This window comes from Triturus cristatus, chromosome 6 (genome assembly GCF_964204655.1).
Source record: "Triturus cristatus chromosome 6, aTriCri1.1, whole genome shotgun sequence".
Classification (NCBI taxonomy): Eukaryota; Metazoa; Chordata; class Amphibia; order Caudata; family Salamandridae; genus Triturus; species Triturus cristatus.
The window spans coordinates 1244087169-1244112175 of NC_140589.1; the positions used below are offsets into that span (position 1 = coordinate 1244087169).

A 25007-nucleotide genomic window follows, 5' to 3' on the forward strand; every position below is an offset into this window, starting at 1 on the left:
AAAGTAAAGATTCCGATCACCTTCCTTTCTCTTTTGCCGATGAATGCAATAGAATTTTGGAAGGGAGTAAAGCAAACTATATTAAGGGGTTGGTTATGCAGAGTGATGGACACAACCTTTTTTCCACAGAGAGGTTATTGTGAAGATGAATCCCTGATCTTCAAAAATGGAGATGAATATTGCACATCTGGTGAACAATTAACATCAATACTGGGAGGAATAAGAGACTTATGTGCCCTCACATTATACACACTGTTATCTACAAAAAAATATTAATTTTCGAACAACTTGTTATTTTCAACATGGTTGACAATTCTATATTAGCATAGTAGTGTGCTTAAAAAAATAAAAGTCCATATTAAACTCCATGAGCTTTCACTCACGGTTCAAAACGCGGGAAGTACCATATAATGTCCAGAGGTAGACATATCTATACTATGGAGATCAAATGGGTGTGGTACTGTGGGTGGCACACCTGTGCCCATTCACGGATTGGCTTTGCCCCTTGCATCCCCAGTGGCCATCACTGACCTAAGCCTCAGATAACAAATCAGGGAAGCGAGAACTAAAGTCCTGAGTTGGTTGGGGGGATTGAAACTAGGGGCGCAACTAGACCCGAACTTCAAGGGGGCTACCACTCCCAGGGAGGGCTGGCCCTAGCACTGGTCGCTCATGGTGCAAGTCTTTTTTGGCGCACCCTTCCCCATTTACTCCTTCTCCATAAATTCCCTCACTACCAGTCACCAACAATGCACCTCATCTCACTATAGCACCTTTCGGACAAACATTTCATTTTTTTATAGCGATACTCACACTCAGTTCTGTGATCTGCATGGTACACATTTTTAGCAGCAGGCACATTAACCCTCTGCACTTTGTGGGTGGCAGGATTGCCCGTGTGAGTTCACGTGAGCGATGCAACAGTGTGAGAGTAGGGTAAGAGGCGTGACTGCAGGGTGAGTAAGGTGACCATATGAATTTGGGTGCGGATGTAAGTGCAGAGTGAGACGAAAGAATGCATGGTTAGTGATGGGCTTGTTTGAGTGAGATTGCAGATTGAACAGTGAGGGGGATAGGTGAGTGAAGGATGAGTAGTGTGCTTGTGTGACTTCAGGGTGAGGTACAGGGTGAACAGTGCAAGTGCATTATGAGTGCAGAGTGATCACTGTGAGTGCAGGGTGATCAGTGTGAGTGTATTGTGATCGCTGTGAGTGCAGGGTGAGCATCAAAGTGAAGGGCAAGAAGGAGGAGTGAGTTCTCTGAATGCAGGGTGCATTCCCAGACACTTGAAGTAACTCAGCATGTTATTGACGACGGCGTAGGGTTTCAGATATAAGTTAAACTATTGCTATTATGACATTAATAGGGATTGAGGGTGTAGGAAATAATGTGCTAATCCTACAACAAACTTCCAGTCTTATGATTAGGGTTGCCAGCACATTTTTTTGATGTCCCAGACTGACTTATCTGTGCATACTTCGAACACCAAATATAAATAGAAAGCACTTTTAATTGTGTTCTAGGGCTGCCTGAATGATCCATGACTGATAATTAAAGGGAACAAAGACAGAAAAGGCACATTACAACTGAATACATACTTGTTTTATTTATAACCAGGGCACAAGTCCTAAAAAAAGAAGTGGGGGTGGAGTAACCTAGTTAATCATTATGCAAGTGATATCATGGCATGTGACATCATGGCGTGTGACATCACAACATGTGACAGCACAGGAAGTGGCATCATAAGAAGTGACATCTGATCTTAAGCCCTTACATATATGTTTAACATGTCTATCATGAGTACATTAAAGCACATTTCCAGTATACAGGGAATCCCTCCTGATTTAGGCAGAAGATTTGCACGGTTGTAAGCTACACATAAAACAGTGTTGCCCTTTGTCAGCGTAAACTTCCTCTACCCATAGTGCTTTACAAGACAAAATAGTGATATTTAAATTAATACAACGCCTCAGGGGTAGTAAGCCCTATATAAATGCTATTTATTTTATGTAACTACTGGGAAAGACCAACACATCTGACATTCTTACAGCGCATGCATATCTCCTAAACAGAGCCTGAAAAAAGTGAAAAGCTGCCTCTTTTAAGTATGTGTGAAGTGCTAACAAGGTGTGAGCCTTTGTTTCCCCTCTGGTGAATTTGCCTCTAGGTATGAGGCGCCTGACTCCTGCTAGCCAGGAGACTCCAACAAAAGGTTGGATGACCCCTCGGATTTGGCCTTTGTTATGGGCCCAGCGGGAGTCTGAACCAAGAAAGCCCCAACCCCCCTGCACGTTATTGCGATCAAACGCAGACAACAACGTGCAGGCGCTTCTGAATGTGTCCCGGTGTTTGCAAATTACACTGGGACGCATTCAGCATATTTTTCAGTGGGGCCCAATTTCTTGGCAGGGTGGACGGTGACCATCCTATGAAAATAGTGGGTGGACGTCGTCCACCTGAGTTATCCCCGACTTGTGCCCTGTTTATAACCTTATTTAGTGTCAACACGAGCTCTTTCCAGGCTCTTTAAACAACACATAGCTGGCATTTTTCTTTTGGCAATCCTACTTTATATTCCTTTTCATGAAATGCATTCTCACACTACTGCAGTAAATGTAAATTTCAAATGTAAGGAATAGGCAGAGTGGGGGCCCAGGGGGTACTGTAACCAGAAAAAAACTAAGCCTCTGTAACTAGTTTACAAAGATATGTAACTATGTAAATAAAAATATGCAAATGGTCTCTGGCCGCGAGGTAGTTGCCTTCAACCCCCTTGCTGCTGGGCCTGGAAGCTCAGGTCACCTACACCCACCGCAACTACCATTTAATGTATGAGGTAGGACTGTTATGAGGCAACTCAGCTGGTGCAACCAGTGCCAATAGAAGTGAAGTGCTGTCTGTGTGCGCTACAGGCAGCTCTGATGGGGCCCCTGGAGGCTGCTGTGGGGCCTATATTACGTTTTGATCCCGGCCTCATAATGCATCCCACCCCACCCTCTGAGACTCCTCGCTCCTCCGACACTCACCTGATGCCTGGCCTGCAGCTTCAGTGGCAGGCGCGAATGGGCAGCAGAAGACGGGGCAAGGCTAGCCAGGGGCTAGCATTAATTAAATTATGGCCGGCAGCTGCACAGTCCCTCTGTCGTCTCGGGAATGCCTCACCTCCTCACGCGCACTTTGAATTGCGCGATGCGCATGACAATGGTAGGTAGGTAAAGCTTTATTCGATAAAAAATATCATAAAAGCACAACATACAGTGATAAAAAAAGGATCAAGTTAGGCAATAAAAACAACAATTGATCATAAGTACATCTAAAAAGGTTATAAAAATGGTTAAGAACAGCATATAAAAGACAAAGACAAAGTGCTTGGTGACCTGGAGTTCGTTAAAGTGCAAATGGGAACAGATCGCAGAAGTGGATCAGTGTAATTAGAGAGAAGTTTTTTTCTTTCGCAACAGCCAAGCACAGCCCAAATACTTAGCAATGCCGCAGACAATGGTAAGAGACGAGGTATCAGTCTGTAGGATGCGTAGCACAGTAAGATAGTCACGGCATCCGAGCATTCTGCAATGGTTACCAGTCTCCGCTCAGACGCGGAGACATGTGCGCGCCGCACAGCATTTCATTTATTAAAGAGGCCGCAGCGAGGTATCTTTGGCAAGCGTAAAGTAAGTGCTAGCTGCGCGGCCACGGAGGGGGCCCCTGGAGCGCTGGGGGCCCCCCTCGCAATGCAGGGGCTGCGGGACCTGTGTTATGCCCTTGTCTCTGCTGCAGTCACCCCACACCTGTCTCTGCTGCACTGGATCCCTGTCTCTGCTGCTGTCCCCCCGCACCTGTCTCTGCTGCACTGGACCCCTGTCTCTGCTGCAGCCACCCTGCACCTGTCTCTGCTGCACTGGACCCCTGTCTCTGCTGCAGTCACCGCACCCTTGTCTCTGCTGCACTGGACCCCTGTCTCTTCTGCACTGGACCCCTTTCTCTGCTGCACTGGGCCCCAGTCTCTGCTGCACTGGACCCCTGTCTCTGTTGCAGTCACCCCACCCCTGTCTCTGCTGCACTGGACCCCTATCACTGCTGCACTGCACCCCTGTCTCTGCTGCAGTCACCCCACCCCGATCTCTGCTGCACTGGACCCCTGTCTCTTCTGCCCTGGACCACTGTCTCTGCCGCACTGCACCCGTGTCTCTGCTGGAGTCACCCCGCACTTGTCTCTGCTGCACTGGACTCCTGTCTCTGCTGCAGTCAGCCTGCACCTGTCTCAGCCTTCACCCGTCTTTGCTGCACTGGACCCCTGTCTCTGCTGCAGTCCTACCACACGTCTCTGAAGCTCGGGGAAAAGCCCTGTTTAGTGGCTAAATTGCACAATGTGTAATCCCGACTTCCCAACTTAACCAAACTGTGTGATCCTAAGCAAATATTTTTTTTCACCGTTCCTCTTCTTTCTTCGTGATTATGATATGAACTGCACAAAACCATTCTTGTCTTTTACTTAATCAAATATAATTTTGCTCCATCTAAATACAAATATAGGCCACTTACAGAGTGTGCACGAGAAGCCTCCTCTCCAAGCGTTAGACTTCTGTGACTGCTGCAGGACGAGTTAGACAGAGGATCCTGGGACTGTAGCAGCAGTCAAGGGACCGAGCACAAGTCCTCATGTCCACAAAGGTCAAAGAAGTCGAAATACTTATGAATTCCTACAGCCTGCTTTGGGTAGCAATAAAGTCAGGAATGGGAAGCTGGGCCAAGATCCCAGCCAGCACCAAAGGAGTCACGATAAGGTGTCAGGATATCACAACCTCTCCTTAATCTGGACCTGGGAGGCTCTGGCAGTACCCACTACCCAGCTGCTGCAGACTCACAGCTGACCCCGGAAAAATACCAAAGCGCTAATTTATTAACCCCTTCTGTGCTTATGACGAGCCCAGCTCGTCATAAGGCACAGTGGAGCTGTGCTCATGACGAGCTGAGCTCGTCATAACGGTAGCGCTCCGCCCACGCGCAATTGATTCCCCGCCTGTGCGGGAGAATCAATTAGTGGGCGGAGTCGTGAAGAGCTCAGCTCGTCATGAGCACAGCTCCACTGTGCCTCTCGTCACGAGCACAGTGCCACCGCTGCTGCCCCCCCGCCCCCGCGCCGCGGGGGAATTACCCCCGCGGCGAAGGGGTTAAAGAGGCTACAGCGAGCATAAAGTAAGTGCTGGGTGCGGGGGCCTGTGTTACGCCCCTGGCTTTACATGGTTAAGCACTTACAGATTCTGAAGTACCTACACTTCTTGTAAAGAGGTCATGCCTGCACTTTTCAACAGTGTTTAAATATTTCCAAAGGCGCAGTACCACTTCCCAGTAGACAGCATGTGCTCCTAATGAGCACCTGGTCTTCTACATTTTATGCAATCACTGTCTTAGGCACCTTTTGACCCAAAGACAGCTAATCGTCTCCAGCATTGTCCCTGTCAAACTCGATTGCTCTCCTATGTCTGTCTGAGGCCAATGTCAATCCAGTTAGTAGTTGTGTCCCACCGCTTCTGCTGAGAGCTCTGATTTCACAGGATTATGGATCTGTGAACATGACCTAGGTCTTATAGCGTGTGTAGTCACCCTCGTATTTTTTGCTGAGGTAATACAGAATGGACTAATTTGTATATTTTTGTGTATTAATTATTGTTGAGGTTCAAATCATAGAAATGACTTTGAGGGGAGGTGGGGTCTCTGGCTTCCAGTCGTGATTCATTTGGGTCTGCAGAAATCCAAAGGTTAAGTACCACTGCTCTAGACGGTTGTCGCAGGATAAGTCCTGCCAGGTTACTCCAAGAGCAGTGGATCCTAGAAAACCACGTGTGGTCGTAAGCTATTTCTGCCCAAATCTGTATTAGAGGAATAAGAGCAGGTGTGCATGGTTTGAACAAAGCTTAGTTACTGCGCATGCTGCTTGTTTCCTGTGTAAAGGGACATCTGGTGGCCGGGAATATTTAATGCACCGCTGAGAGGGTGTGAACATGGTTTACTGCCAATGTTTTTAGGTCTCGCCTAGGCAGTACACATGCGCTGCTCTAGGAGGGCCTTTAGTAATCAGTCTGCTCTTTTTCAAGCACACTCGTCCTTGTGCTGGCATCCACCTTGCGGGAGCGAGCAGCGGCGCGCGTTCTAATTGAAAACATATGGCTTTGGCGGCGCCGCTGCTGCTCCCTCCCTCAAGGTGGAGGCCAGCACAACCATGAGTGTGCTTTAAAACAGCTGCTGCTTGTTTGCGTTCCAGCATTAGTCATTCACAGTGATTGAACACAGCGCGGGCCGCGCTTTTTTTTTCATTCCCCCCTCACTCTCTTTCGCTCGCACTCTCTCTCTTTATTGTCGCAGGTCGCATGTCACACAGGAACAGCAATTCGTCTTACAATGTTCTTTGTAACGACAATTAACAATAGCCTCAATATAAGGCAGATACTACTGAGCCATAAAATATCACATTATAAGTTTTCCCTCGTGCACAGCTCTCTCTCCAAAGTGTCCCATCACATTTCATTTTACTGCATTGCATTATGTTTGCATGTCACTTTCCTACTAATGGCTGCGGGGCCTAAAATGCTTGAATAACTCAAGTAGTGGCAGTACTTTATCTGCTATGATTTCAAAATAACAATCAACAATTTCTTCCATTTATGGAGGAAAGATACCATAGAGCCAACCACAGAGAAATTACCAGAGCTTGTCCATGTCCACCACGTCCACCACCAACACGTCCACCACCACCAGGTCCACCACCACGTCCAGCACCACCATGTCCACCACCACCATGTCCACCACCACACGTCCCCCATGTCCACGTCCTCCACCACCACGTCCTCCACCACCACCACCATATCCACCACAATGTCCACCACCACGTCCACCACCACGTCCACCACCATGTCCACCACCACCACGTCCACCACCACGTTCACCACCACAATGTCCTCCACCACCACCAGGTCCACCACCATGTCCACCACCACATCCACCATGTCCACCACCATGTCCACCACCACATCCACCACCACGTCCACGTCCACCAGCAGGTCCACGTCCACCAACACCACAAACACCACCACCATGTCCACCACCACCACCATGTCCACCACCACCACTACGTCCACCACGTCCACCACCACGTCCACCACCATGTCCACCACCATGTCCACCACCATGTCCACCACCACGTCCACCACCATGTCCACCACAACCACCATGTCCACCACCACCTCATCCACTACCACCACCACGTCCACCACATCCACCACACCACATCCACCACACCACGTCCACCACACCACGTCCACCACCACCACCACATCCACCACCACGTCCACCACCACACGTCCACCACTACGTCCACCACTACCACGTCCACCACTACTACGTCCACCACCACCAGCACGTCCACCACCATGTCCACCACCACCACGTCCACCACATCCACCACCACCATGTCCAACACCAAAACATCCACCACCACCATGTCCACCACCATGTCCACCACCACCACCATGTCCACCACCACCACCATGTCCACCACCACGTCCACCACATCCACCACCAACCCGTCCACCACCACATCCACGTCCACTACCACATCCACCACGTCCACCACCACCACGTCCACCACCACCACCACGTCCACCACCACCACGTCCACCACCAACACGTCCACCACCAACACGTCCACCACCAACACGTCCACCACCAACACGTCCACCACCACATTCACCACGTCCACCACCATGACCTTGTCCACCACCACCACGTCCCCCACCACCACATCCACCACCACGTCCGCCACCACTACCACGTCCACCACCACGTCCGCCATCACCACCACGTCCACCTTCACCACATCCACCTTCCACCACATCCACGTCCACCACCACATCCACCACCATGTCCATCACCACCATGTCCACCACCATGTCCATCACCACCACGCCCACCACCACCACGTCCTCCACCACCTGTGACAGGTAAAGTGTCACTGGAGGGCAGGGGTAATAGGAGTGTCAACCCCGGCTGTACATTTTATTTAAACGAACATGTTACCAACATTTCCTTTTACTAATTTTCTCTATTTTATTCGTTCACTTTGTTTATGAAGGGGCTTACGACATTATTCCAAAGCTTAGTTATTAAAGATTGGGCAGTCAGAGTAGATAAAAAAATGAAATATCAACCTTCATTATCTAAAAAATGTTGACGATGTTAGGTCAAGCAATGCGGTTAATGATGTTGGTTTAATAATTTGCCCAAACCTGATAGTAACGGTCAGAAAAATATGTTTTCAGAATTTGGACACCACCAAAACACATGTTCCCAATCCCCTTCTTAACCACATCTAGGCCATCAACTGCTAATTTTAGAGAACATCTTGTTCAGTCTTGTGGGAGTATAGTACAGCATCCAACCATTAAAAAAGATCATTCTGTTGTGGGAGTGTGAACACATTCAGCCTTATTGGACGCAGGTGCTTGATGAGGTAGATAAACATTTTAACACTGTGCTGCCTCGATTCCCAGTGTACATCTTGCTTCGTCTTCCCAACCCCTTAACGTACACGCTTCGATCATGCAGGGGTCGGCAAATGGCAATAGCGCTGGGGTCTGCGATACAGAACATTCTTATTCACTGGCGTTCCCCCACCGTCCCGACCTTCACGGGTTGGCTGTACCATTTGTGGTACGTCCTTGGAATGGAGAAACTTACGTTGACCATGGCGGGTGAGGGCGCCAAGTATCGGGAGTTGTGGCAGCCATTTCTAGCTCTTTTGGCTACTGAATTCCGAGAAGTCACCTGCCCACGTTACCTACGTTTGTTACGCCTAGCGGACACATCAGCGACGGAGGAGTGAGGGAGCCACATTAGGGGGTCCAGGGGAGCTGTAGAGTGGACATGGAACGGGGGGGATTGGTGGGGGCGGGGGGGGGGTAGGTTTTCTTTTCTTTTAGGGGTATATTAGCCTTTGTTTCGCATTGGGTTGGTTAACTAGCGGAGGTGCATGCCCGGGTGTGGACATGCATTTCTACATTGACTTGTGTAGTTGCATACCCTATGCACGTATGGCTGAGATAGCATACCCGGTCAGGATTGCTTTGAGTGTTCTGTTTCTTTTGAAATTCAAGAAAGATTCACACCGATGTACGGAGCACATACTGGAACTTATAGACCTTAGTGGGGCACACCTTGGGGACAGGGACGCAGGGCACCCTGAGTGTCTTGTTCATCGGCTACTAAACTTATTTGCCAGTTCATTCCCCTTTCTCCATTTTATCAGACGCGGCCGGCCCGGATGGGTTGTAGGCGGCATGCTGTGTTTAAAGTTGGGAATGTAAGCTCTGACTTTCGTTTAGCTTTGCCTTGTTGATATCATTGTGTAGTAGCAAGCCGGCCCGCAGGGTTGTAGGCGCTAAGCTTTTGTATCGCTGATGGTGTTCTTTCAATAAAATAGATTTAAAACTATAAAGATCATTCTGTGGAAATCAGCTCTACTTAAAGCGAGGACCCATAGTTAAAATAACTCTGCCAGCCGCTTCTATCTAGAGAAATATGCGCCTGCCTTTCCCATTTGGCACAAATATATTTGATTACTAATTTATCATCTTTATTTACTTCCCTGTACCAAAATATTGCGAGCAATTTATATTTTCTTCCAAAAATCTTTTCTTACCATATTGACTGATTTCAGCCACAGGTGATTTATAAAGAATATAAACTATCTGCCAATTAGAAAAGTATATATATCGCCTGATACAGCAGACTTGTAGTTTATGTAGCAGGTACCCATGTCACTGTTAAAAACCAATTCTGGATGTGTAAATGAAACACAGTGGTTTGTACATCCGAAAGTAATGTCTACTACATGTTTCCTCTAAAATCAAGTTGCCTAGACTTGGTTTTAATAGTGGCATGGGTACCCACTAAATAAATGAAAAACTTGAGTTTACCCATAGTCGTTTTTAGCAGGAACTCTGCAATTGTCCAAAAGAACATTTTATCACAAGCTCCCAATTTTGGTTGAGCCTATTTGGGTGGTACTTGGCTACCTGAATGAGAAGAGTCACCTCTGATGAAGCGTGCTGTCACACGACTGGTGAGGTGTCTCCTCTAATAGCTAAAAGATACTTCTGTAGGATATTATGTGAGGCCTTAAATAGAGGACTGGCTGATTTCCGTCGATCACATTTTTGTGTTGTAAAATTGAACACAACCATTTTTTCTTCCAAGCTGTCTCTGTCTTTCCATTGCCACCTCAGCATACACCGTACTATTCAAGTTCCTGTCTACACAGCCGGCAGCAAATAGAATGTGACAGGAATCATGTCTTTCTGGCATTCAGGTGCTCGAGGGTCCACCAGTCTCAGAATCACATCCAGCAAATCCTCTTAGTATTTTATGGTTTGTTAGGCATGCGCAGGTCTTTGTAGGGGTAACGGGTTTCAATTTTTGAAAATTTCTTTATTGGCATTTAATCAAGAATTGCCACAAGTTGTAGAGAGTACAATAATAATTATTCTAATCAAGTGCACGGACAGATACACCCCTGCATGTATACATTGACAATATTCTGGTAGCAGATCATACAGTGATATGGAGGGGTAGCGGGGCACATGGGAACATAGGATGCTAACCCAGAGCGATGTAGTGCACTCTGTCTTGTAGAGGAGTAGCCAATGTGTGCATCACACAATTAGTTTTGAAATCCTTTGGCGGGCACTGCCATGTGCAGCTAATTGGAAGTGCCCTAACATGAGTGGCAAGAGTACCCTACAAAGGGATTTAATTCCTACTGCGGTTTCCATCAATGCACACAGTGGCCTTCACCAGCTTCAGGATTGTAGCCATTGTCAAGGCAATCTCTGCATCATTCGACACTGCTAGGACCCAACTATGGGCTAGGACCTTTTAATGTTTTATTAAAACTCTGCTGTTTCTTTAGAGTACTCCAGGTAACCTCGGTCAAGATGTTTGGCATGTCATCATATCCAAAGTAGGCCAAAGAGAGAGAGGGAGGCAAAGTGTCAGCTGGCCAACAGGGCACTGAAGTACTACACCAGCTCTGCCAAACATATCAATCGCTCCAAGGGAAAGACCCACTCCTGAAGAAAAACGGTACCCTCCATAATCTGTATCTGCTATACCCCAGGTACCACAAACCACCTTACCACTGTTCGGTTAGCCAGTGGTAGTGCATCAGGGACAGGTGCCATCTGTATTGAGTCCTAATCTTCCACTGTAATCCAGAAGTGGCTGTTCATACCATCGCGTGAAGTCCAACTATAAGAATGGCTTGACTGATTAGAGGACCCAGAAGAGCCCCATTGGCAGCTCCGCTTGGTAAGGACCACCATTGGCCACAGCACGCTCCAGGTCCACATCATTGGAGGCGTCCCCTCAGTAGTTTGCCTGGCTTGGATTGGAATGCATAGTCCTTGTCATCTTTCACAGATGTCTGAAGAATCACAAGTAGATTTGGGTGTAGTCAGTGACATGGATTCGTATATGTTCCTTGTGGAGGGAGACCTCGGGGGTACGTTGACCTGAATCATGGATGAAGCAATTCACAGCCTGGGCGTGTGTATGTTGTTACCTACAGCGGGTCTGCTGCAAAACAAATGGCAGCTACTCCAGTCCCCCATACGCTTTAAATTAGGGTTCTACAAAGTCTCACCTGGAGGCCAGATCCATGCCAGATTTTTTATATCCCAATTTCGTTAAATGTAGTTATCTTAAAAATCTGGCATGGATCCGGCCCTCCAGGACCGACTTTAGAGAACCCAGCTCTAAATATTCACTCTTCCTCTAAACAACGCCCACTTGTTACGTTTAATTATTCCGGATGAATGCTGAAAATTATATTATAGTCAGAAGGGGGTAACCCTTTGAATGTGTCGGCCAAATTCAGACACATTTATCAGATGGTGAACAATCACAGTATGACCCTTTCCAAGTACACAGGCCTCAGAGGTAGCACACACAGGTTACTTCTTTGACATGCTGAGTACAAAAATTAGAGTCATCTATCTACTGTAATGTGTAGTAGAAAGGATATTAGAATTGAAATACATTTGTGATATTAAGGCCACTTTTCAGTTGAATAGCTACTTTAGGAAGGCTGTACTACAAGGATGGATTCTCATTTTTTCATCTCCCTCTAATGAAATAGAATAAATTAAATGAGAGCGAGTTGTCAAGATGAGGTTAGAATGAAATAAAAAGAGCGCCTGAAATGGAAATGTTGAAATGCAGAACACTAAAATTCTAAAGGGGGGGGGGGGGGTGAGGCAGGGGTATGGGCAGACACGATGCGCTGGTACTGAAGCAATCCAAAATTCAAGTGTCCTTACTACATAAGCCAGCAAATTCCTTTATCATGTATAAGCACAAAGATATTTAAAGAAGAATAGTGAAAAAGAAAAAATACTTCGCAAAGTAGCGATCAGTTCAAAGTATGGCGTCTAGCACCAAGAAGTTACTGCTGTTGGAAGTAAGTGCTAGCATGGGTTCTGAAGATCTGAGAAAGCAGTGCAGGAAGATTGCATTGTACAGATCCTGTGACGCTAGCAACGTGTTTCTGGGTGAAGCTTGAACAACATAGGTCCTGCTCCAACACTAATAGGAACTGACAGCAGAATAGTCACACTGTAGCAGCCGTATAGGCCTGAGGAAGGTACTGTATGGTCCAGGTGATACTACAAGGTATCCTAAAGCAATAAGATTGCATCAATTAAACAATCGTATACTCCAGGGCAAGAATCAGATGTCTTTGACAATGCCCTCTACCTAGGCTGACCTATCTTGTGATCCTATTCACTTGAAATTCGATGAATATTGACACTGAAGAGCGGTCCTGGGCCTCAGAGTTGCTGCTAAACTTATCTGACCATACCAGTGTGGCTCAGACTGTCCAGTTTAGTTTAAAAGATTGCCTTTGAGCGCTCAAATAATATTTCAAACAAGCATTGCCAATGTCAATAGGTCTGGTTTTACAAGAATGTTGTATGGCAATGTAAAGCATTACAAGTAAATAGCATGGGAATTAATGTGTATTTGTGTGGAACCAAGAACTGTAGAATAATATTGGTGTAGGTGAAATGGTCAGGTGATAGTTGCACTGTCAAATCAGACATAAAATTCCTTGTAGGTTAATAACTATCCTCCTCCCATCAGTGCTCCTGCCAGAAAAAAAACAATATACATTTCCTTGTTATCTATGACACTTTAATAGCATTACAATGTCATCTGTGTGAGCCTGAAAGTGCAGTCTCAGACTGCTGGATACACAAAATGATCAAACAGCTGTGTGGAGGGCAAGCCCTTTTTTTGTGGAAGCACATAACTTTTGCCCAATCAAAAAATACTTCTGGCTCTCAACATGTGGGCGGTGCAAAAGCCCCCCCTCTAGTAATGCTCACATAATTGTCTGCCATCAGCATCACTGTCAAGCCAGACCAAGAAAGCAGCAGTCAAAATCTTGATTCTGTCTCTTCTGAATTATACTTTTGCCACAATTTTTCACAGGTCTTCCAGCCAACATGTGTGTTGTCTTTGGATTTTATTACCATTGACTCCTTCAAGACAATTTGATCTATATTGTTGTTTGAGTCCTTTGGTGTGTCTGTATATGACCCTCTGCAATATGTCTCTGTGTTTTCTTATGTTTCTTAAATGGTAACAAACAGCGCTGTTTTCATAGTCTAACAACCCATAAATACTCACTTCACACCAATTGTTGGATCTACTGGCAGCAATGCCATCTGGGCCGTTTGAACCAGCAAGGGCTTGAAACAAATATCTGTCTCAATTATGGGGACTTTGCAGTTGCATCGTTATTTATCACCTCCAGTCAATAACAATACCCTGGTTCGTTATTTGTCCGATGCAATAAATAACTGCAATTCTAAGTTTTGTCTTTAAAATGGAACAAAACATGTAGATTGAGGTGCTGCTCTAAAATCTCCATCTCCCATTATTTACTGACCCTGTTTTCAGTATCCTATATGTCCCTGCCCCCTGTGTGTTTGAGCTGGTTCTAGAATGCTGAGAGTGAATGATATAATAGAATGTTGGTGTGTGGTCAGCAGTGGAAGCTTGGCAATAGAGACTGTTGGAGGGAGGATGGAGCGCTAACTCGAGTTACCTGCTGTTGAAGTAACCTAAGGGCCTAGCATGAAATAAGGAACTTACCTCCCCGAGTGGTACTGGACGTTTGCATGAAGACCCTACACTTTAACTTTAAAATGTTGGCAGGCTTCACCTAACGAAATCTGTAAATTGGAAAATCACTCCGTGCAGAAATCTAATTGCAACTCCTGTTCCAATAGTGCTCTGTCCCAGTGGCAGAATTGTACAACAAACTTGCAGTTGAGGTGATTGTGTCAGAGCTATTCTATCTTGGACACTTCTGAGCAGTGTGGGGACAGAAAGATTCTGCAGGGGCCAGTCCTGGATTTTTTTGTTTTATAATTCACCCATTATGATACTCCTAGAAATCTTGCTCAGAGCTTTCTCCATAATGCACCCACCAAAATTAAGAGACATAAGGTGATAAACCATTTCCTTCCCTTACCCTCCTGGTTCCTATGCACATGACTTCCTATGTATTCATTTGTGTTCACAAAGTAAGATTAGGCAGTTGGAAACTATTTTGACTCTCGTGATCGCTGGTGCAAACGGTAGGTGTCTATTGGAGTACCAAGGCACCCACCGTAGCATTGTTGGACATCGGGGCATACAGGGATCATGCTGGCGGACTCATCAATTGTATGTCATGTTACCAGCAAGAGCACTGTGTTAAGGGTGCAGTGCAATGTATAATCTGAGTACATAGAAAACCTTTACGATGCAAAAAGGAACTCCCAAACAAGAAACCTGCAGATACACACATTCACCTGATGCTGTTTTAGATATTACTTGTATAGAATTGCTGGTCTACCCTTCCCCCTCATAAGTTGACACCATGACTGCTATGCAAGGATCCACTTCAAAACTTCCCATTTGTATAACGAACACTAATAGTAAGGTGTCAACAAGAGTGTACCTCTTAGGATTAGCCACAAATGATACTAAATGCTTGAAACATAATGTGCTCATCGCCCACCCTAAGGTTTATTTTAAATTGCAGATCTAACAACATCAGAAATGGTTCCACTAAGTTTTTAAAAAATACTGTTGCATAAACACATACTTTCTGAAACTTTCTCGCAATTTTTAAGAAAGCCAACAATAACCTCCGACATGTTAAGCATCTATAATAATCGGAAAGTTTATGGAGTAATTTATATACATTAATTTAATATTTTCATAAGAATCTTTAACTTCCAGACATCACCTCTTATGCTAGTCATTATCTCCCATCCCCTTCTGCAAAAGTAAGTGGTGTCCTTCAAAAGTGTTCCCCCTCACTCACCTGTACTGTTATACACACAAATTCTCCAGAACTCCCAACTTAAAATATCTGCTCACAGAATACTGTGGAATTGTAACTTGGTCTCTTACCATCCTGGCATATATTTTCCCACCGATGTGATTGTACCTGTATGAAAGTGGAAGATAATACTTAAATTGACACTTTTGAAAAAGCCCTCAAGTTATCATGGAAAATCAATTTTCTCCCTCCTGTGCACCAGAACACAGCCTGCAAACGACCTAACAGCCACCATTAGAATGAGGGCTGTAAAAACAAACCAGATCCTTCCCGTCACCTGTACTAATAAATACTCTTACACCTACAGGATAGATCTCATCATTCAGATAGAGATATTACTCAAATCAGACAATGGCTGTCATGCCGAAGTGTCTACAAGATGCAGGTTCCTCAATTGTGATTCTCATCAACTTGATCCTGCCAATCTTGATATAACATACCTCTGCAGGTCCCACCCAGTGAACTCCCTATAACATCCACCATCACTCACAACACAGAGCCCAACACTACGTTGAGAGATATAAATGAATACAACTTTCTTGATGCCATAGACTAGGTAGAAATCATCTTGACATCAATTCCTGCTGTCCACAAATCGCAGGACTATTCTACGGAATAAAAACACTATGAAGAACTCACAGTTATGCTGCAACAAATTAATACAATTCAGGGGCCAGCACAAACAAGGAATAATTCATGATCTATTTCTTACACAAAACTGAGGGGCATTAGATTTCTTACAATCAAGTTTGTCCTGAATAAAAATAACTGTCTAAACTGCATTAATAAAATGATCTGCAGTTGCCGAGGAAGCTGCCCCAGCGCTACCACATAATAAAGACCTATACATTCTTGCTTTCACTGAAACCAAGCACTCACTACAGTGATTAACTGATACTTTTACATCTGAAGGATCCTAAAGAACGTTACACTCATCTGTGTAAATCATCTCTCTTGTAAAATAGCCAGAACACCTTCTCTTTTGAATGGTTCGCTAGAGAGATATCTACCAATACAGACTACCCCATTAATTAAGCATCAGTTACCACCTCTCTCACCAACCCCAATTATAATATAATACTTTTTAAATATTTATGGCAAATCTTCATTATATGTATATAATATATATTACATATATATACACCATATATGTATACATATATGTATAATATATGATGTATATATGTATGTTATATTTTTATAGCATATATATAACTACATATGTTTATTTTTTCATTGAATTTCTGTTAGAAATTGGGTTTCTGATTGGCAGAGGTATGCACCCTGTCCAAGTAGGAACCACAGTCATAGTCAGTGTAAGTTACAACACACTCTAAATTATCCTGTGCTCACCCTCTGGTAGCTTAGCACAGAGCAGTCAGGCTTAACTTAAGAGGCAATTTGTAAAGTATTTGTGCAACAATTCAAACATTAACACAGTGAAAACACCACAAAAAGACTCAACACCAGGTTAGAGAAATAGATCTCAATTTTTTAAATAAAGAAAGACCAAAACAACAATAAAAAAGTAGAAGTCGGGATATGAATTTTCAAAGAATAAATGTAAAATTGCGCTTAGAAGGAATAAGTGCTTAAATGGTATATCTGGTCGCACTGGACCGGGGCAAATTCAAAGGTTCTCGCTGACCGCAATGGAGCGTTGGCCGGATACAGGGGCCTGCTGAGCCACAGTACCTTGATCCGGGATGTGGCGTCGTCGACGAAGATGTGAGTTGCAGTTGAAGCAATGCGTCAGTGTCAAGCCACACAGTGGACCAGATGCCGATTTCCTCTACTCAGAAGCGGCGGCGATGCGTCGGTTCCGAATGTGATGCACAGCTGCTGCTCCCCCAGTAGGCAATGCATCGATTCCAAAGGCAAAGTGCTGGGTGCACTCCACGCAGCGACGAGGATGCTCTGGTTCTGACTCTTGAAAAGGCAAAGATGCACCGGTTTCAATGAGGATGCATGGGTTCTGGTTGTAGAACATTTTATACCCACTTCCAAGGGCCCAGGCTAGGCATCACTTGACAGGGCACATTTTCAGCAAGCACAGTCCAGGTGTTGTAGCAGGATGAGTTGAAGTCTTTGATGTCCCTAAAACTTAGAACAAGAGGCAAGCCCTTGTAGTCACTCTGGGTTCAAGTGATGCAGGTCCAGTTCTTCTCACCCAGGCAGTAGGCAGCTCAGCAAAGGAGCAGTCCAGCAGAGTGCCAATCCTTTCAGCAGCAAAACAGTTCTTCCTGGCAGAGTCTTCACAGGTCCAGAAGTGTACTAAACTCATTGTGTCAGAGATCCAGTACTTATACCCAGTTGTGCCTTTTCAGTGGGGAAGCCTTCAAAGAAATCTTTGAAGTGCACAGAGGTCGTCCCCTCTTGCCCTGGATCCAAACTCACTACAGTGGGGTATGCCCTTTGTGTGTGGTCAGGGCACAACCTATTCAGGTGTAAGTTTGAGGCAGTGTCCAGTTCCTCCCTCCCATCTCCCATGATGACCCATCAAGACACACCTAAGCTCTCTTTGTGAGTGGCTGTCTAGAGGGAATACAACAAGCCCAGCTGCCACCCAACCTAGACTGAACAGAGACAGACAGAAGGCACCAAATGGCTAAAGTAAGTAAATGTCAACTTTCTTAAAAGTGACAATTGCCAAACATCTATTTTAAAATCCAACTTCACCATAAGTTGTGATTTTAAATTGTGAGTCCAGTGACACCAAACTTGAAAAGTCTATCTCTTCACAATTGGGAACTACACCTAAAATTTGTAATAAGGTAATCCTAGTATTATCCTGTAAGAGAGATAGGCCTTGCAGCAGTGAAAATTAAATTGGGAGTTTTTCCACTACCAAGACCTGTAAAACATAAATATAAATGTCCTGCCTTTTTATACATTGCACCCTGCCCTGTAGGTCATATAGGGCCTACCTTATGGGTGACTTATATGTATAAAAAGTGAAGGTTTGGGCTTGGAAATAGGTTTACCTTGACAGGTCGAGGTAGCTGTGTAAAGCTGCACCTAGATGCTCTGCAATGGCAGGCCTGAGCCATGGTTAGAGGGATACTTAAGTGGGTGGCAGAATGAATTCTGCAGGCCCACTAGTATTGATGGAGCAAGGACTCGTAGAAAAGAGACTTGCTTGGAAGCAATCCTCTCATTTAACTCATAACCTTATGTTAACTAGGTATTGTGTAGAATTAATACGCATCACACTTGACATAAAAAGAAAGAGAAGCTTGCCTACGTGTCTTACTAACAAGTAACTTGAGTGAAATTCTAAAATGGCCGCTAACGGGGGAAACTGTAATGCACATGCGTCAACTGCATCTACGCAATATGACGAGCTGTCGCTAGGATGGAATTTCTTGCGCCTGCGCAGACGCTTTTAAAATGGCCACATGAAAGCTCACATGCTAAGCATCTGCTCTGCTGAAACTAAACCAAGCTGTTTTACTAATGCTAATGCGGGGAAAGCATTTATTAGTAAATGGGGTTAGAGTAGAGATAGGTGGTATACAGTGAAACAATTAATATTTGTTTCTTTTGACTTTTCTATTAGTATACTTTTGGGCCTCTCATAAGAATCTGGAGTTTGTAACCCACCTGATCTCTGCACATGCGCGGTATGAGTGAGCCGGAAAAAGTGATGTGACTCTTGAACACACAACTAGGACGAAAATGATACATACACTGGGAACCAGTACTAAAGTCCTATGAAAATGAATGGGAACGCATGAAGTTTATACTTTTGTATCTAATAAAATGTGAATACGGGTAGGAATAAAAAGTTATGAATAAAAATTAAGGGGTGGGATCTTTGAACAATGAACTGAAAGACAAAATTGGAAAATAAGCATGTTGTGATGATCATTCCCCCCTTGCCTGTCCAATCAGAAATATTATTTTTATGATATTGCAACATTAATGGGTGGTACATGAATATTGTAGGGTATAATTGAGGTAGTCTTAGTTAGTCAGACGGAGATTTGCTGAATGCTGCAGAGCTCGAGATGCTGTCGGAGTGACGAGCGAATGCTGATGAAGAATCGATTGCAGAACCATTTACCTAAACTTAAATAATTTCGAAGATCGCAGAAGAATTTCGAGGAGGAACAGTGTGTCAGAGAGGGGTGCTACGCAAGCCTCGGTGCTAGAGAGGTCATGTATCCTGTCCTGATTCCTGTCCTGAAGCCTTTGTTGCCTGATCTTTCCAGGTGGACCCTTCCCAGCTCCTTGGCCAGGGGGTTGGTTTTCACACCATCCTAGGTAATTATCTTTTCATGAATGTGCAGATGTACTTTTCTGTCTATCCTCTCCGAGCAACGTCATTGTTGAGTATGACATTTGATTGATTGATTGAATTTTCCTTCCTGAGAGTGACGGAGACTGTGCTGTACTTTGAATGGTTCACATGAAATTAATTTAGATAAAGCTTTTAAAATGTTCCCGAGTCTGTGGTCATTTCAATGCAAAGAGAAAAAATCGTCATTTCACCATCAACTAGTTCAACTAATGGTCCATTGACCAGAGGAAAGAACTTTTTGATCAGTGAAAGATTAGTTAGGAATGATAGGTAACTAATCTTAGAGTAAGAAACAACTCCAACCTTGACTCCAGCGGTTTTACCGGCCTGTGAGTGTGAATGTATGTTTATGGGCCCAGGTGAGTATATGGTATTGTAGTATCTGTTGCTGGTTCACCGCTGGATCAGTTTCATTTAATTTACAGACCCTAGGCACATGTAGTGCACTTTACTAAGTATTTATTAGTAAATTAAATATACCAGTTGGGTTTAAACAAACATTACCATGTTTAGGGGAGAGAGCACAAGCACTTCAGCACTGGTTAGCAGTGGTAAAGTGTACAGAGTCCTAAAGCCAGCAAAAACAAGGCCAGACAAATGGAGGGAAGTAGGTACAAAGTTGGGGGAGGACCACCCTAAGGCTGTCGGGTCTAACAATTTCCATGTTTCTTTAAAATAAAAATGTGTTTCAAATCATAGAGTTCAGTGTTGTCGAATGAAGTGTTGTTAAGTGGAGTGTCCTACAGTACAGTGGAGGACAGTATTGTAGAGTGTAGTGTTGTGTAGCACAGTAGAGTGGACTGGCATAGTGTACAGTGGAGTAGCATGTCGTAGAGTGGCATGGAGTGCAGCAGAGTGGAGTAGTGTAGAGTCAAGTAAACTGTCAGAAGTTGGAGTGCCATGCTGTACAGTGGAGTTTAGTGGTGTGTCGTAGAGTGTTGGAAAGTCTTGTATAGTAGCTTGTTGTACAGGGGGGTGTAGGGGCCTAGAGAGAAATAAAGTCTTGTACAGTAGAATTTCGGGGCAAAGAGTGGAGTTGAGTCTTGTGGAGTAGAATTGAATATAGCAGAGTGTCATAGAGTGGAGTGGTGTAGAGTTGAGGGTCGTACAGCCGCATAAAGTGGGGTAAGGTTTTGTGGAATGGCGTAGCATAGAGTGGAGTAAAGTGTCTTAGAGTGGAGCGTTATGTTGTAGAGTGGGGTGGAGTAAAGTGGACCGACATACCCTACAGTGGAGTAAAAGTTTCATAGAGTGGAGTGTCATGTCATACAGTGGAGTGAACTGGCGTATCATAGAGTGGAGTGGCACATAATGCGTTAGTGTTGTTGAGTGGAGTGGCATAGAGTGGTGTAGAGTTGGAGTAGAGTGGAGTTATATGTCATAGAGTAGAGTGCAATTAAGTGGGTGGAGTCGCATAGAGGGAGTTGCACAGAGTGGAGGAGAAGGCTGTATAGTGGCATAGAGTAAAGTAGAGTAGTGTACACTCACATAGACTGGAGTACACTGTTGTACAGTGGAATACCGTACAGTGAAGTGACAGAGTGGAGTGGTGTGCAGTTGAATAGTGTAGCTTGGAGTGGTGTAGACTGGAGTGAATGAAGTACAGTGGAATAGCATGAAATGGAGTGGCATAGAGTGGAATAGTGTAGAGAGGGGTGGCGTAGAGTGGAATAGTGTACAGTGGATTGGTGTGGTGTGGTGTGGCGTGGGGTAGATTGGAATAGTGTAGAGTACGGTGGCACAGAGTGGAATAGCATACAGTGGAGTGGTGTGGAGTGGCATACAGTGGAATACCATTGAGTGGCATACAGTGGAGTGTGGAATGGCACAGAGTGGAGTGGTGTACAATGGAATACTGTAGAGTGGAGTGCGCAGAGTGGAGTGGCATACAATGGGGTACCGTAGAGTGGAATGCGTAAAGTATAATGGCATGTCGTAGAATATAGTGGAATGGCGTAAACTGGAGTGTATTAGAGTCGAGTAGCGTGTCGTACAGTAGAGTGGGGCGGAATGGGGTAGAGTGAAATGAACTATTGTACCTAAAATATAAATTACATCACTGAGTTCTGGCCTTTTCACCACTTCACTTTCTGCCTCATTGATTGTGATGTCACTTAATGGCATTATAAACTCATAATTTACAGAGGCCTGCCAAAGTTCCGTGATATTACGTAGCATCCAATATTTGCTGCCCGGTAGAAGTGGGTAGGTCTACAGACTTCGTGCTACTGGCACAAAACACATGAGGAACCCCTTGTGTTTATAACCTACCGAGTACTGTGATATCTGGTTAGTCCACAGTTCTGGGTAGTTCCAGTACTACCAGGTATCTGCCAAACTAGTCGTATGGTTGATGTGAGTGTGCAGCCATAACACCATTTTAGTTTTAGGTGTAGATAGTATACCCCATTGTTTGGTCCTGATGAATCGCCCGCAGACTATTCATTTGGCGAGAAACATGTTGACCTACTACCTATAAGAGCGCCATAACCTGAGACATAACCTTAGCCTAGCGCCTTATATCTCTTGTTTTTGCTTAGGGTAGGAGACCCTTTTGATTAAAGTTGTTGTCGCAGGTCCTCCCAACCCTATTTTACATTCACTTCAAATACACAAATACACATTCATCTACACACACCAGGTCCCTCACCACCACTTCACCAAACAGCTGTTGGAAAAAGAACTCCGCTAAAGTGCCTCCCCCCCCCCCCCCCCCCCCTATAGGGAGGCCGTCTGGTATTGCACCGCCGACCCGACGAGGAGCAGCCCGATTATGAAACATGACACCCGACAGGGTGTGTGAGGGCATAATAATCCAATAAAATGGATTCCCAACCTTGAACCACTCTGGTCAGGTTGATTTATATTCCCTGTATCTGACTCTCATTTCAGAGGAACAGCATAACTCTTTTGTTGAATACAGTGGAGTGTGGAATGGCACACAGTGGAGTGGTGTACAATGGAATACTGTAGAGTGGAGTGCACAGAGTGGAGTGGCATACAATGGGGTAGCGTAGAGTGGAATGCGTAAAGTATAATGGCATGTCGTAGAATATAGTGGAATGGCGTAAGCTGGAGTGTATTAGAGTCGAGTAGCGTGTCGTACAGTAGAGTGGGGCGGAATGGGGTAGAGTGAAATGAACTATTGTACCTAAAATATAAATTACATCTCTGAGTTCTGGCCTTTTCACCACTTCACTTTATGCTTCATTGATTGTGATGTCACTTAATGGCATTATAGACTCATAATTTACAGAGGCCTGCCATAGTTCCGCGATATTACGTAGCATCCAATATTTGCATTTATTTTCATGCAATATAAACCCTCCGTATTTAATTACGTGTATTATTAAACAACGTATTTTGTTATTTTTTTGTTTTAGAGCATCCCACAGCTGACATTTATGTAATTTGGAAACAATTATCCCAAAATGATGTTCTCTTTAACACGATTACAGAGAGGTAATGAATGACTGGGGCTTACAATTCAGCAACGCGGGATGCTGTAGCTCGCTTGGAGGGGAGGCGCACCTATTAATATAAAGCCAGCTAGCAGGCAAGCAACAGAACTTACACGGAAATCAGCTGATGACAAGCGCTTGGAAACATTACTGAAGCGGACTCTGATTTACAGTCTCCTAATCGCAATTAAAATCATTTGTGTTGGTTCAAGGTCCTTGGGTAATTTACATGACTAACCTTTTTGGCACTAAGCAGACCTGGCAGCAGTTTCAGAGTACTGCCAAAAAACACACCAAGAATGGTGGGCCTGCTAATATGTACCTACATTTCGGTTCAAGAAACAGAACAGTGCTTGTGACAAATTATGTTGTCTGAAAAAATAAGTGCCTTACTTTTTTTTTGTTACGGCATGCACTCTGCAAATGATTGTTGCCATGCAGTTGTCCCAAATTTAGGCAACAATCGTGCCTCTAGCTATTTTACAATGCAGTCTAACCGAAAGACAAAGGTGGGTTACAGAAAGGGATGTATGGCTGCCTCTTTTGTCATTTATTCTCTCAATTTTGTCCTTCTGGCAAGCCCACCCTTTCTTCCCTCTCCATAGAATCTCATGTTGTGCACGTCCTTAAAAGATGCTCCTGAAAATAATGTATTGTTGTACGCACTAAGTGTATTCCTAGCCCTAGTGGGAAGACTTCTGTCACTACTTACCAGGGTATGGAGACCCTAGAAGCTGGGTACAGCTGGTCATAGTTCAGTGTAGAAAACTTGTTAAATGCAGGCGTGGTGTAAAGTGTTGGTGATTCATGGTTACAATCTGCACTGTCCTACACCTTGCTCCTTCCAAGTTGGGGGGACACATGGGTCTTGTGCATATGGGTAGGGAACCCATGTTGGGGTTCTTTGTATTATGTGCCCCAAGATGAAGTTGCTGTTAAAAACATTTGTGGACCGTGCATGTTGTAGATGCTGGTCATTCCTTTCTCCTGCGAAGGCTGGTATAGATTAGTATTGTCAATGCATAAGCTGGATCCATAAAAGGTACAGCGGAGCAGAAAAGAGGTATTTGTGTGCCACCAACCTGCTTGAGCAATTTCTAGCTGGCAGCATCTGACTTGTTAAAAGATGGCAGTGTAAAAGGGAAAACCAATAGTATTGCTACTTACTAACACATGAAAATATGTGTTCTGTGCCCATCTCCCTTTTCCAGTGTATAACTCATCTGTGAGAGACAAAGCTACAACAGCAACATCTGACGTGGAATGCCCCTTCCATTATGGATTCTGAGGTATTGCTAATATTTTGAGATGGCTCGTTCCCAATCGGTGGAACAATTATCACCCATTTTCTGACCAGCAGACTAGGTCCTCTTAACTATTTCAGTCAAGGGAACGCATAGTATTGGAGTCCAAACTGCCAGTGTACCATCTATGTTACCACAAATGCCAGCTAGTAAAAAGCAGGTTTTTCATCTCCTAAACGCACTACATTGGCACCCTGAGCCCATTGAAAACTGACACGTTTGATACCCATACACGCCTTGATAAGGAATATGTTCCTGCATGGAGGGAAATACCATAGTTTGGAAAATAATGCTTAAAATCTGACGAACATTATATTCAAGCTGTGTTCTGTCGGCCAGTCAGTCATCGCAAGGGAGGTCTGGCTTTCACCAGTAGACTCCTCAGTTCATATAGAATAGGAAAATGTATAGTTTTTATACTTTACATATAGTCCTAAGTTTGATATGTGGTATTCAGTGAACAATCCACAATAAACAGTGATTCTAAT

General features: G+C 44.6%; 1 protein-coding gene and 1 pseudogene across 1 annotated transcript in view; one reads left to right on the forward strand and one right to left on the reverse strand.

Moving 5' to 3' along the window:
• Positions 1–25007, forward strand: part of TTC27 (tetratricopeptide repeat domain 27) — a 1631130-nt gene that overhangs the window by 868166 nt on the left and 737957 nt on the right. The gene's annotated exons all lie outside the window — the stretch shown is intronic.
• LOC146821252 (acyl-coenzyme A amino acid N-acyltransferase 1-like) lies at positions 10804–11494 on the reverse strand (annotated as a pseudogene).